This window comes from Bos grunniens, chromosome 7 (assembly GCF_055505025.1).
Source record: "Bos grunniens cultivar Pamir isolate PY7600 chromosome 7, Bosgru_T2T1.0, whole genome shotgun sequence".
In the NCBI taxonomy this organism is placed as follows: Eukaryota; Metazoa; Chordata; class Mammalia; order Artiodactyla; family Bovidae; genus Bos; species Bos grunniens.
Genome location: NC_141171.1, coordinates 13,604,058 through 13,617,899, shown reverse-complemented (window position 1 = coordinate 13,617,899; position 13,842 = coordinate 13,604,058).

Here is a 13,842-nt window from a genome sequence, read left to right as displayed (position 1 = left end):
GTGGTGGTGATGGTGGTGGTGGTGGTGATGTGTGCTAGGTTACTTCAGTCACGTCCAACTCTTTGCAACCCTATGGACTCTGTGGTGGTGGTAGGGAGTTGTTGTTGTTGTTTTTTTCTCCCAGTCGCTGTAATCACTAACCAATATAGTCCACAGATGGTCAGTTTTTAAAAATAACTTTTACATATGGTAACAAAATTAAAAAACTATTTAGTATGGGGATATAGGTTTGATAGATATTTGTGTGCATGCTTAGTCACTCAGTCATGTCCAACTCTTTGCAAACCCATGGACTGTAGTCCACCAGATTCCTCTGTCCATGATATTCTCCAGGCAAGAATACTAGAAGAGTAGCCATTCTTTTCTCTAGGGGATCTTCCCAACCCAGGGATCGAACCTAGGTCTCCAGGATTGCAGGTGGATTCTTTACCTGCAATCACTATTAAGAGGAAGCCCCTTAGTAGATGTTTGCCTATTAGATAAAGCTCTTAAGTTGTGCTTACAAATCACCTGCGTACCTGTACATTTCTTGTCTCCTATCACGTCCTGCACGAGGTCTGTAGTGAGTCTTCCCATGAAGACTGCAGGTGGTTCAATTCTTGGAATTATGAACTTTTCACAACACATTTTGTTTATACATTTAACATATATGAGAATGAACAAATGCATGAATCTTTACAAGGTAAAATACCTCTGGGACAGGGAGGCCTGGCATCCTGGTGTGCTGCAGTCCATGGTGTCACAGAGTCAGACACAACTTAGTGACTGAACAACAGCAGAATACCTCAGTATTAACTATTGCAAGCTCTGATCAAGATAATAGAATATTAAGGGCACTACTAATAACTCTGATTCTTGCCATCGGAATGTAGGTACTCTATGGAATCATGTATTTTTAATTCTTTTTAAAAATTGAAGTACAGTTGATTTACAGTGTTGTTTTGGGTGTTCAGCAAAGTGACTCAGTAATACATATATATGTATGTTGTTGTTCAGTCTCTAAGTCACATCTGACTCTGCGTGTCTGACTGTAGCCCACCAGGCTCCTCTGTCCATGGGCTTTCCCAAGCAAGAATATTGGAGTGGGTTGGCATTTCCTTCTCCAGGGGATCTTCCTGACTGAGGGATCGAACCCGAGTCTCCTGCATTGGCAAGTGGATTGTTCACTACTGAGCCACCAAGGAAGCCCATACATACATACATATATATATACATACACATATTCTTTTTCATATTCCTTTCCATTATGGTGTATTAAGTTCAGTCGCTCAGTCGTGTCTGACTCTTTGCCAGGCTTCCCTGTCCATTACCAACTCCCGGAGTCCACCCAAACCCATGTCCATTGAATCAGTGATGCCATACAACCATCTCATCCTCTGTCATCCCCTTCTCCTCCTGCCTTCAGTCTTTCCCAGTCAGGGTCTTTTCCAATGAATTATTACAGGACATTGAATATAGTCCCCTGTACTATACAGTAGGACCTTGTTGTTTATTTTATATATATAGTAATGTGTATCTGCTAACCCCAGTATACTAATTTATTCCTTCCTCACCCCCTTTTCCCATTCGGTAGCCATGAGTTTGTTTTCTATGTCTGAGTCTGTTTATGTTTTCTAAGTAAGTTCATTTGTGTCTTTTTTTTTTTTTTTGACCGCACTGTGCAGCTTGCAGGATCTTAGTTCCTTGGCCAGGGATCAAAACCAGGCCCTAAAAAAAGAACAAGAAACCAGGTCCTGGCAGTGAAGCACAGAGTCCTAACCACTGGACACCCAGGGAATCCCCTAGAAACATGTATTTTAAAAACAACTTTGTTGAGATATAATTCACATACCAAAAAGCTCACCCATTCAAAGTGTACAATTCACTGACTTTAAGTTACATGTACTCTTGTGCCTGATATCACATGTTGTCATTTGTGCCTGGCTTCTGCTCAGCATTACATTTTTGAGATACATTTTTGCTGTTATATCTAGCCAGAGTTTATTTTCATTGTTCTATAGTTTTCCATAGAATGAATTTGTACACTATATTGTTCAACTGTTTTGGACATTTTATCTGTTTATAGCTGGGATATTTTACAAATAGTTCTGCAATGTACATTCTTATACATGTCTTTTGATTCACAACTACATATTTTTGTTGGGTATGTATTAAGGATTACGTATGGCAAGGAGTCAGACACAATGCATGACTGAACTAAACTGAACTGATGGTAATGTTTATTTCACAACTACCATGCAGTTTTCCAAAATAATTGCACCAAATTTCATTCCTGCTCTCTTGCCAATATTTCACGTTGTCTCTTTTATTTGGACCATTTTGATGAGTATGTAGGGCCATATTTTGGTTTTTCTCAGTTTTAAAAACTTTTATATTGAACTACTTTTACACTAGAGAAGGACTTCCCAGATGGTGCAATGGTAAAGAATCCACCTGCCAATGCAGGAGATGCTAGAGACTTGGGTTCAACTCCTGGGTCAGGAAGATCCCCTGGAGAAGGAAATGGCAACCCACTCCAGTATTCTTGCCTGGAGAATCTCATGGACAGAGGAGCCTGGTGGGCTGCCGTCTGTGGGGTCGCACAGAGTCAGACCTGACCGAAGCGACTTAGCAGCAGCAGCCAGTATTTTTGCCTGAAGAATTCCATGGACAGAGGAGCCTCATGGGCTACAGTATGGGTCACAAAGAGACACAACTGAGCAACTAACACACGTATCTCTCAGTTAAGTTCAGTCACTCAGTCATGTCCAACTCTTTGCAACCCCATGGACTGCAGCAAGCCAGGCTTCCCTGTCCATCACTAACTCAAATTCATGTCCATTGAATTGGTGATGCCATCCAACCATCTCATCCTCTGTCATCCCCTTCTCCTGCCTTCAATATTTCCCAGCAGGAGGGTCTTTTCCAACGAGCAGTTCTTAGCATCAGGTGGCCAAAGTATTGGAACTTCAGCTGCAGGATCAGTCCTTCTAATGAATATTCAGGACTGATTTCCTTCAGGATTGATTGGTGTGATCTCCTTGCTGTGCAAGGGACCCTCAAGAGTCTTCTCCAGTACCACAGTTCAAAAACATCAATTCTTTGGCGCTCAGCTTTCTTTATAGTCCAGCTCTCACATCCATACATGACTACTGGAAAAACCATAGCTTTGATTAGATGGACCTTTGTTGGCAAAGTAATGTCTCTGCTTTTACTGATGCTGTCTAGGTTGGTCATAGCTCTTCTTGCAAGTAACAAGTGTCTTTTAATTTCTTGGCTTCAGTCACCATCTGCAGTGATTTTAGAGCCCCACAAAATAAAGTCTATTACTGTTTCCATCATTTCCCCATCTGTTTGCCATGAAGTGATGGGATCAGATGCCATGATCTTAGTTTTTTGAGTTTTGAGTTTTAAGTCAACTCTTTCACTCTGCTCTTTGACCTTCATCAAGAGGCTCTTTAGTTCCTCTTTGCTTTCTGCCATAAGGGTGGTGTCATCTTTATATCAGAGGTTATTGATATTTCTCTCAGCAATCTTGATTCCAACTCATGCTTCATCCAGTTCAGCATTTCGCTTGATGTACTCTGCATATAAGTTAAATAAATAGGGTGACAATATACAGCCTTGATGTACTCCTTTCCCAACTTGGAACCAGTCCATTGTTCCAGGTAATGTTCTAACTGTTGCTTCTTGACCTGCATACAGATTTCTCAGCAGGCAGGTTAGGTGGTCTGGTATTCCCATCTCTTGAAGAATTTTCCACAGTTTGTTGTGATCCACACAGTCAAAGGCTTTAGTGTAGTCAATGAAGCAGAAGTAGTTTTTCTAGAATTCTCTTGCTTTTTCTATGATCCAGTGGATGTTGGCAATTTGATTTCTGGTTCCACTGCTTTTTCTACATCCAGCTTGACCATCTGGAAGTTCTCGGTTCCCGTACTGTTGAAATCTGGCTTGGAGAATTTTGAGCATTACTTTGCTAGCATGTGAGATGAGTGCAATTGTGCAGTAGTTTGAGCATTTTTTGGCATTGCCTTTCTTTAGGATTGGAATGAAAACTGACCTTTTCCAGTCCTGTAGCCAATGCTGAGTTTTCCAAATTTGCTGGCATATTGAGTGCAGCATTTTCACAGCATCGTCTTATCCCTCAGAGTTTCCCAATATTAATGCAGTCAGTTTATTGGTCACTTCCTTCATAATTAGTGCTTTTTCTTATGATTTTTTTTGACCCTTCCTTGTGGCATGTGGGTTCTTAGTTCCCTGAATAGGGATTGAACCCGAGCCTTCTGCATTGGAATCATGGAATGTTAACCACTGGACCACCAGGGAAGAGCCACTGTGATTTTTTTTAAGATTGCTGGCTTATGCCTATTTTTCAGGCAACCTTGAAAAGCTTAAGTAACTATTAAATTTGTTTCCTTGCTACTTTCTTTTGTCTTCATTGCTGTGTGTGGACTTTCTCTAGTTGCAGCAAGCAGGGGCTACTCTTCATTGTGGAGTGCAGGCTCCTCACTGTGGTGGCTTCTCTTATTGCGGAGCATGGACTCTAGGCACACAGACTTCAGTAGTTGCAGCACCTGGGCTCTAGAGTGCAGATTCAGTAGTTTTGGCTCATGGGCTTAGTTGCTCTGTGGCATGTGGAATTTCCCAGACCACGATTGAACCTGTGTCCCCTGCGTTGGCAGGCAGATTCTTAATCATTGGACCACCTGGAAAGTCCCAACCTTGCTACTTCTTTGCTACAATGATACTAACCTCCTACATGTAGACTTTAATTAAAAAAGCAGAAAATTTTCTTGTGACTTTGTAAAGATCCCATGACACATTCTATCCATCACTGAGTCTCTGTCCCTATGGGGACTAAGGCACTCTGGTTCTCTAGTCCTTTAGTGATTTTGGCTCATAGAAGGCTGGGAATTAGTCTATGGAGAAGCCCATCAGTTCCCTTCAGGTTAGACCCAAGATTCAAGAATGAGAAGCTCTGGAGGTTAGAGGAAATGTGGGGGGGGGGGGGGTGGGAATGACATATACCTGTCTGTCCTCTCAGGGTCAGGAAGTCAGCCATGCAGGAGTTCTCCCTTCTAAGATCTGTGCTCCTTAAGGATTTGAACTGCCTAAGGGAAGAAGTGATGGTACACATTTGGCTAATGAGAACCTTTGAAAATTGAGCACCACCACCCCCCACCCCCACCCCCACACACACACACTCCTCTGGGCCACAGAGACTACAGACGGTTCACCTGTGAACAGCACTCCTTAGCTCAGGAAACAGCGCACTTGAGTCTCCTGGGATGATCCCTCTTGCTCTGGAGCCAGATGCCTTACTTAGGCCATCTACCCTTTGTGGGGGCAGATCTTCCGTCTCCATCCTTCAATATCCAGAGGAAAGGTAGATGAGTACATTGATAGCTCCAAGGTAATCTGAAGTGCCCAATAAATGCAGTGAGAAAATTGAAGAGTTTTTTTAAATAATTTTATTTATTTATTTTTGGCTGTGCTGGGTCAACAACACAAGAGAAGACTCTACACATGGAATCACCAGATGGTCAACACCAAAATCAGATTGATTATATTCTTTGCAGCCAAAGATGGAGAAGCTCTATACAGTCAGCAAAAACAAGACCAGGAGCTGACTGTGGCTCAGATCATGAACTCCTTATTGCCAAATTCAGACTTAAATTGAAGAAAGAAGGGAAAACCACTAGACCATTCAGGTATGACCTAAATCAAATTCCTGATGATTATACAGTGGAAGTGAGAAATAGATTTAAGGGCCTAGATCTGATAGATAGAGTGCCTGATGAACTATGGACGGAGGTTCGTGACATTGTATAGGAGACAGGGATCAAGACCATCCCCATGGAAAAGAAATGCCAAAAAGCAAAATGGCTGTCTGGGGAGGCCTTACAAATAGCTGTGAAAAGAAGAGAAGTGAAAAGTAAAGGAGAAAAGGAAAGATATAAGCATCTGAATGCAGAGTTCCAAAGAATAGCAAGGAAAGATAAGAAAGCCTTCTTCAGTGATCAATGCAAAGAAATAGAGGAAAACAACAGAATGGGAAAGACTAGAGATCTCTTCAAGAAAATTAGAGATACCAAGGGAACATTTCATGCAAAGATGGGCTCGATAAAGGATAGAAGTGGTGTGGACCTAACAGAAGCAGAAGATACTAAGAAGAGGTGGCAAGAATACACAGAAGAACTGTACAAAAAAGATTTTCATGACCAATATAATCACAGTGGTTTGATCACTCACCTAGAGCCAGACATCCTGGAATGTGAAGTCAAGTGGGCTTTAGAAAGGAACAAAGCTAGTGGAGGTGATGGAATTCCAATTGAGCTATTTCAAATCCTGGAAGATGATGCTGTGAAAGTGCTGCACTCAATATGCCAGCAAATTTGGAAAACTCAGCAGTGGCCACAGGACTGGAAAAGGTCAGTTTTCATTCCAATCCCAAAGAAAGGCAATGCCAAAGAGTGCTCAAACTAGCACACAACTGCACTCATCTCACATACTACCAAAGTAATGCTCAAAATTCTCCAAGCCAGGCTTCAGCAATATGTGAACCGTGAACTTCCAGATGTGCAAGCTGGATTTAGAAAAGGCCAAGGAACCAGAGATCAAATTGCCAACATCCACTAGATCATGGAAAAAGCAAGAGAATTCCAGAAAAACATCTATTTCTGCTTTATTGACTATGCCAAAGCCTTTGACTGTGTGGATCACAATAAACTGTGGAAAATTCTGAAAGAGATGGGAATACGAGACCATCTGATCTGCCTCTTGAGAAATTTGTATGCAGGTCAGGAAGCAACAGTTAGAACTGGACATGGAACAACAGACTGGTTCCAAATAGGAAAAGGAGTTTGTCAAGGCCGTATATTGTCACCCTGTTTGTTTAACTTCTATGCAGAGTACATCATGAGAAATGCTGGACTGGAAGAAACACAAGCTGGAATCAAGATTGCTGGGAGAAATATCAATAACCTCAGATATGCAGATGACACCACCCATATGGCAGAAAGTGAAGAGGAAGTAAAGAGACTCTTGATGAAAATGAAAGTGTAGAGTGAAAAAGTTGGCTTAAAGCTCAACATTCAGGAAAGTAAGATCATGGCATCCGGTCCCATCACTTCATGGGAAATAGATGGGGAAACAGTGGAAACAGTGTCACACTTTATTTTTCTGGGCTCCAAAATCACTGCAGATGGTGACTGCAGCCATGAAATTAAAAGACACTTACTCCTTGGAAGGAAAGTTATGACCAACCTAGATAGCATATTGAAAATCAGAGACATTACTTTGCCAACAAAGGTTCATCTAGTCAAGGCTATGCTTTTTCCAGTGGTCATGTATGGATGTGAGAGTTGGACTGTGAAGAAGGCTGAGCGCCGAAGAATTGATGCTTTTGAACTGTGGTGTTGGAGAAGACTCTTGAGTGTCCCTTGGACTGCAAGGAGATCCAACCAGTCCATTCTAAAGGAGATCAGCCCTGGGTGTTCTTTGGAAGGAATGATGCTAAAGCTGAAACTCCAGTACTTTGGCCACCTCATGCGAAGAGTTGACTCATTGGAAAAGTCTCTGATGCTGGGAGGGATTGGGGGCAAGAGGAGAAGGGGATGACAGAGGATGAGATGGCTGGATGGCATCACTGAGTTGATGGATATGAGTCTGAGTGAACTCCGGGAGTTGATGATGGACAGGGAGGCCTGGCGTGCTGCGATTCATGGGGTCGCAAAGAGTCGGACACGACTGAGCGACTGATCTGATCTGATCTGACAAGTTTTTGACTTTGGTATATTTATCCTCCCACTTTCATCCAGTTTGCCTTCAGCTTTCATCATTTCTGGCTCTGATCTCCTAAATCCCAGGAACCCACCTGAGCATGAATGAGCCCCTTCAGAAATCTGGCGCCTGTTCTATAATTCTCTACCAATTTTTTTGGTAGTGAGTGGGCCTGGAGTGGGGTGAGTTCAGCCTTTTTATTTTCCCGTTCCTTGTTCCAGATTTCATTCTTAGAGAATTCAAGTCTTGTCCTCATCTCCTACTTGTGAGAACTCTGGGCAAGAAGGTTGAGACCCACTGGTCTACTTTTCTAGTCGTTCTTTGAAAACCTCCAAGCAAAACATTACAAAATATTTTAAACCATGAAAACAGCACAGTGAGCAGTAAAATAAATAGCCATCCAACCACCTTACAGAATTAATGCAAACCTTTTGTCTTATTGGCCTCAGACACCTTTAAAAAAATTGTGTCAAAGGTAGACATCATTACAGAGCATGCTAGATGCTCAGAAGAAAACTGCCCAGACAGAAGCCGGGAGCTACAAGCTTTCAGAGTGAACAGGGTCTCAGTGCAGTTTCAGGAAAACATATGTGTGTTAGAGCATATGGATATATGAACCTACCTTTTCAACTATAAATTGTAGGAAATCTAAATATAGATGAAGTGAATCAGAAGAGAAAAACAAATACCAGACATTAATGCATGGACGGAGGAGCCTGGTAGGAGGAGCTGGTAGGAGGAGCCTGGTAGGAGGAGCCTCCAAGGGGTCACGAATAGTCAGACACAACTAAGCGTCTTCACTTTCACTTTTCACTTTCATGCATTGGAGAAGGAAATGGCAACCCACTCCAGTGTTCTTGCCTGGAGAATCCCAGGGACAGGGGAGCCTGGTGGGCTGCCGTCTATGGGGTCACACAGAGTCGGACACGACTGAAGCAACTTAGCAGCAGCAGCAGCATGGAATCTGGAAAAATACTACCAATGAACCTTGTGCAGGGCAAGAATAAAGCCACAGCTGTAGAGAAGGGACTTGTGGACACAGCAGGGGAAGGAAAGGGTGGGACAAATTGAGAGAGTAGCATTGAAACATTGTATGTGAGTGTATGTGTTAGTTGCTCAGTCATGTCTGACTCTTTGTGACCCCACAGACTGTAGCTTGCCAGGCTCCACTGTCCATGGAATTGTACAGGCAATAATACTGGAGTGAATTAAAAAATGGGCCAAAGAACTAAACAGACATTTCTCCAAAGAAGACATACAGATGGCTAACAAACACATGAAGAGATGCTCAACATCACTCATTATCAGAGAAATGCAAATCAAAACCACAATGAGGCACCATCTCAAGCCAGTCAGAATGGCTGCTAGCAAAAAGTCTACAAACAATGAATGCTGGAGAGGGTGTGGAGAAAAGAGAACCCTCTTACACTGTTGGTGGGAATGGAAACTAGTACAGCCACTATGGAGAACAGTGTGGAGATTCCTTAAAAAACTGGAAATAGAACTGCCATATGACCTAGCAATCCCACTGCTGGGCATACACACTGAGAAAACCAGAATTGAAAGAGACACGTGTACCCCAATGTTCATCGCAGCACTGTTTACACTAGCCAGGACATGGAAGCAACCTAGATGTCCATCAGCAGATGAATGGATAAGAAAGCTATGGTACATATACACAATGGAGTATTACTCAGCTATTAAAAAAGAATACATTTGAAACAGTTCTAATGAGGTGGATGAAACTGTCTATTATACAGAGTGAAGTAAGTCAGAAAGAAAAACACCAATACAGTATATTAAAGCATATGTATGGAATTTATAAAGATAGTAATGATGACCCTATATATGAGACAGCAAAGGAGACACAGATGGATAGAATAGACTTTTGGACTCTGTGGGAGAAGGCAAGGATGGGATGATTTGAGAGAATAGCACTGAAACATGTATATTACCATATGTGAAATAGATCGCCAGTCCAGGTTCAATGCATGAGACAGGGTGCTCAAGGTCAGTGCACTGGGATGACCCTGAGGGATGGGCTGGGGAAGGAGGTGGGAGGGGTTTCAGGATGGGGGACACATGTACACCCATGGCTGATTCATGTCAATTTACAGCAAAAACCAATATTGTAAAGTAACTAGCCTCCAATTAAAATAAATAAATAAATTAAAAAAAAAAAAAAAAAAAGAATCCTGGAGTGCATTGCCATTTCCTCCTCCAGGGGATCTTCCCAACCCAGGGATTGAACCCAGGTCTCCGCCATTGCAGGTAGATTCTTTACTATCTAAGCCACCAGGGAAGTCCTGAAACATACATTACCATATGTAAAACAGGTAGCCAGAAGGACGCTGCTGTATAACACAGGGAGCTCAGCTCAGTGCTCCGTGATGACTTAGAGGGATGGGATAGGGGTTTGTGTCTAGGAGGCTCAAGAGAGAGGGGATATATGTATATGAATGGCTGATTAAGGTTTCCCAGGTGGCTCAGCAGTAAAGAATCTGCCTTCAATGCAGAAGACATGAGACACTGGTTTAATCCCTGGGTTGTGAAGATACCCTGGAGGAGGGCATGGCAACCCACTCCAGTATTCTTGCCTGGAGAGTCCCATGGATAGAGGAGCCTGGTGGGCTACAGTCCATGGAGTCACAAAGAGTCAAACACTACTGAAGCGACTGAGCACGCATCCATGGCTGATTCACTTTGCTGTACAGCAGAATCTAACACAACATTGTAAAGCAATTATTTTCCATTAAAAAATCATTTAAAATATAGGTCAAGTATTTCTGATGAAAATCTAGCACCCAAATTGAGATGTGCTCTAACCATAAAACATACACCAGATTTTGAACTCTTTCTATGAAAAAATAATATAAAATAGCTCACTAATAATTTTTATATTGGTTTCATGTTGAGACGACCTTTTGTATATATTGGGTTAAATAAAGTTATATTAAAATAGAAAAATTTAAAGATAAGACATACACATACATAGGAAGTCCTCTTTCTTATTATTTCCCTCCTGCCTTTCCCAGAGAATACTTGGTGGGCATTCACCATGCTTAGTTTAACACTGTTGTTCCGTATGGATGTGTCTCCATAAATACTCTAGGAAACAGAATTGGACATACCCAAATACCCATTGACTCAGAGAAGGCAATGGCACCCCACTCCAGTACTCTTGCCTGGAAAATCCCATGGACGGAGGAGCCTGCTAGGCTGCAGTCCATGGGGTCGCTGAGGGTCGGACACGACTGAGTGATTTCACTTTCACTTTTCACTTTCATGCATTGGAGAAGGAAATGGCAACCCACTCCAGTGTTCTTGCCTGGAGTATCCCAGGGACGGGGGAGCCTGGTGGGCTTCCATTTATGGGGTCGCACAGAGTCGGACATGACTGAAGTGACTTAGCAGCAAATACCCATTGATGTTAGATTGATGTATGTTAAAATCAATGGGCCAGGGGTTAAAATGGGCCAGGACTTCCCTAGTGGCCCAATGGGTAAGACTCCACCCTTCCAGAACATGGGGCTCAGGTTTGATTCCTGGTCAGGGAACTAAATCCCACATGCCTCATGCAAGTTTGCATGCTACAGCTAAAAAGATCCTCCATGCTGCGACTAAGACCCAGTGCAGCCAAATAAATATTTTAAATACTGTAAAAAAAAATGAAGGAAGTATGAAACAATACTTGAATTTGAATTAGAACATGTTTTCTGGTAGGTTTGGTGGTGATGGTGGTGTGGTTTAGTTGCTAAGTCGTGTCCAACTCTTGAAACCCCATGAACTGTAGTCCACCAGACTCCTCTGTCCATGGGATTTCCCAAGCAAGAATACTGAAGTGGGTTGCCATTTCCTTCTCCAGGGAAACTTCCCTGGAAGTTTCAACCCAGGGATTGAACCCATGTCTCCTATATGGCAGGCGGTCTCCTGCGTTGCAGGCATTCTTTACTGCTGAGCCACCAAGGAAGCTCTGGTAGGTTTAAGCCCTTCATTGTCACTCTCTGTACTTTTCCAGATGCTTGAAATCTGACATTATAAAACATCATAAAAGTAAACAATTGTTCATTTTAAGGGGTATTTGTATATTTTCATAACTGTGACCATACTCTAGCTGTGTATAAATTGCTTTTATCCTTTAATATTTTTTCAGGCTAGCTTTATACATGTAGAACTAACTTAAATATTTTTATTTTGAGCATTAAAAAGTTAATATGATGAACATTCAAAAAATAAAGTAGGATGAAATAACATTAAAATAGTATTGCAATAACATGGCATATCATAGCCATGCCATAACTTATTTAAATGATTTCCTCCCTCTATTTCATTATACTAAGAGGATTCCCAGTGGGAATTTCTGCACATCCTTCCTTTCTCAGCCTTGAGACATTACTCTTGGGATGTTCTCCTTCCTCTGTCCCTCCTTTTTCACTCTGTCTCACTCTCAAGTTCCCTTCTAGGCATTAGGCCAAGGGAGAAAAGCAAAGTGAACACAAGAATCAAGATGTATTCAGCTTTTGTTATAAGAACTCAATTTCTTGAGAAATCAACCTATTTGTTTAGAGGAAGTTTCTCTAATACTTATTGGAAGCAGTTCAGCCAATAATTGAAAAAAGAATTAAAATATCATCATTTAGTAATTCGTCGTGAGTTAAGGGATCCAGGCCAAAAGTGTTATAAGAAGATAAATAGACATATGCTTCCTCATGAAAATATTTAAGGATGTTTGCCAAAAATTGACCTAAATTTAATCAAATTCTAGACTAGAGGTAGGCACATTTTTTCCAAGAGAGAGCCAAATAGTAAAAGTTTTAGGTTTTGTGGGCCATATGGTCTTTGACATGAGTATTGTCAACTCAGATGTAGCAAGGAACCTGCCAAGGACAGTAAATAAATGAATGACTGTGTTCCAATAAACCTTTATTTACTATTACTAAAATAAATAAAATGAGGCTTCCTGGGTAGCTCAACAGGTAAAGAATCCGCCTGCAATACAGAAGACCCTGGTTCAATCCCTGGGTTGAGAAGATCCCCTGGGAAAGGGAACAGCTACACACTCCACTATTCTGGCCTGGAGAATTCCACGGACTATATTAGTCCACAGGGTCACAAAGAGTCGGACACCACTGAGCAACATTCACTTTCACTTTCAAACAGCAAGCAGAATTTTGTCCACAGACTGTATTTTCCCAAACTGTATTCTAGAGTACAGTCTTTTAAAAAATATTTGTTCATTTATTTGGCTGTGCTGGGTCTTTGTTGGGGCATGTGGGATCTTTGATCTTCGTTGTGGCATGCAGGATCTTTTGTTCTTTAGTGTGGCTTATGAACTCTTACATGCAGCATGCGGGATCTAGTTCCCTGACCAGGAATCCAACCTGGGCCCCCTGTAGTGAGAGCATGGAGTGTTAGCCACTGGACCATGATGGAGGTCCCTAGAATGCAGTCCTAATTTTATACTGGAATGATTTGCTTGGAGGCATCTTAAGGGAGAAAACAACATTCCATGACTGTTCTTCCAAGTAAGTACCCCTACTTGACAAAAAGTAGATGGACTATAAAAACTTAGGACATGGGGCAGTGTGGAGGGAAATTTTGAGGAATGTAAAATGAGAAAAGGAGAGAGGAGGAAGCAGGAAAAAAGACCTGTAACTGATTTTGGTTTCAAAACAGACACACAGGGATTCCCTGGTAGTCCAGTGTTTAAGAATCCACTTGGCAATACTGGGGACACGGGTTCGATCCCTACTCTGGGAAGATCCCACATGCCTCGGAGCAACTAAGACCGTGTGCCGCAACTACTAAAGCCCGAGCACCCTAGAGCCTATGCCCCACAACAAGAGACGCCACTCAGTAAGAAGCCTGCACACCACAGTGAAGGGTAGCCACAGCTCGACACAACTAGACAAAGCCCTCGAGCAGCAATGAGGTCCCAGTTCAGTTTATTTCAGTCGCTCAGTCATGTCCGACTCTTCGCGACCCCATGAATCGCAGCACACCAGGCCTCCCTGTCCATCATCAACTCCCGGAGTTCACACAGACCCACGCCCATCGAGTCAGTGATGCCATCCAGCCATC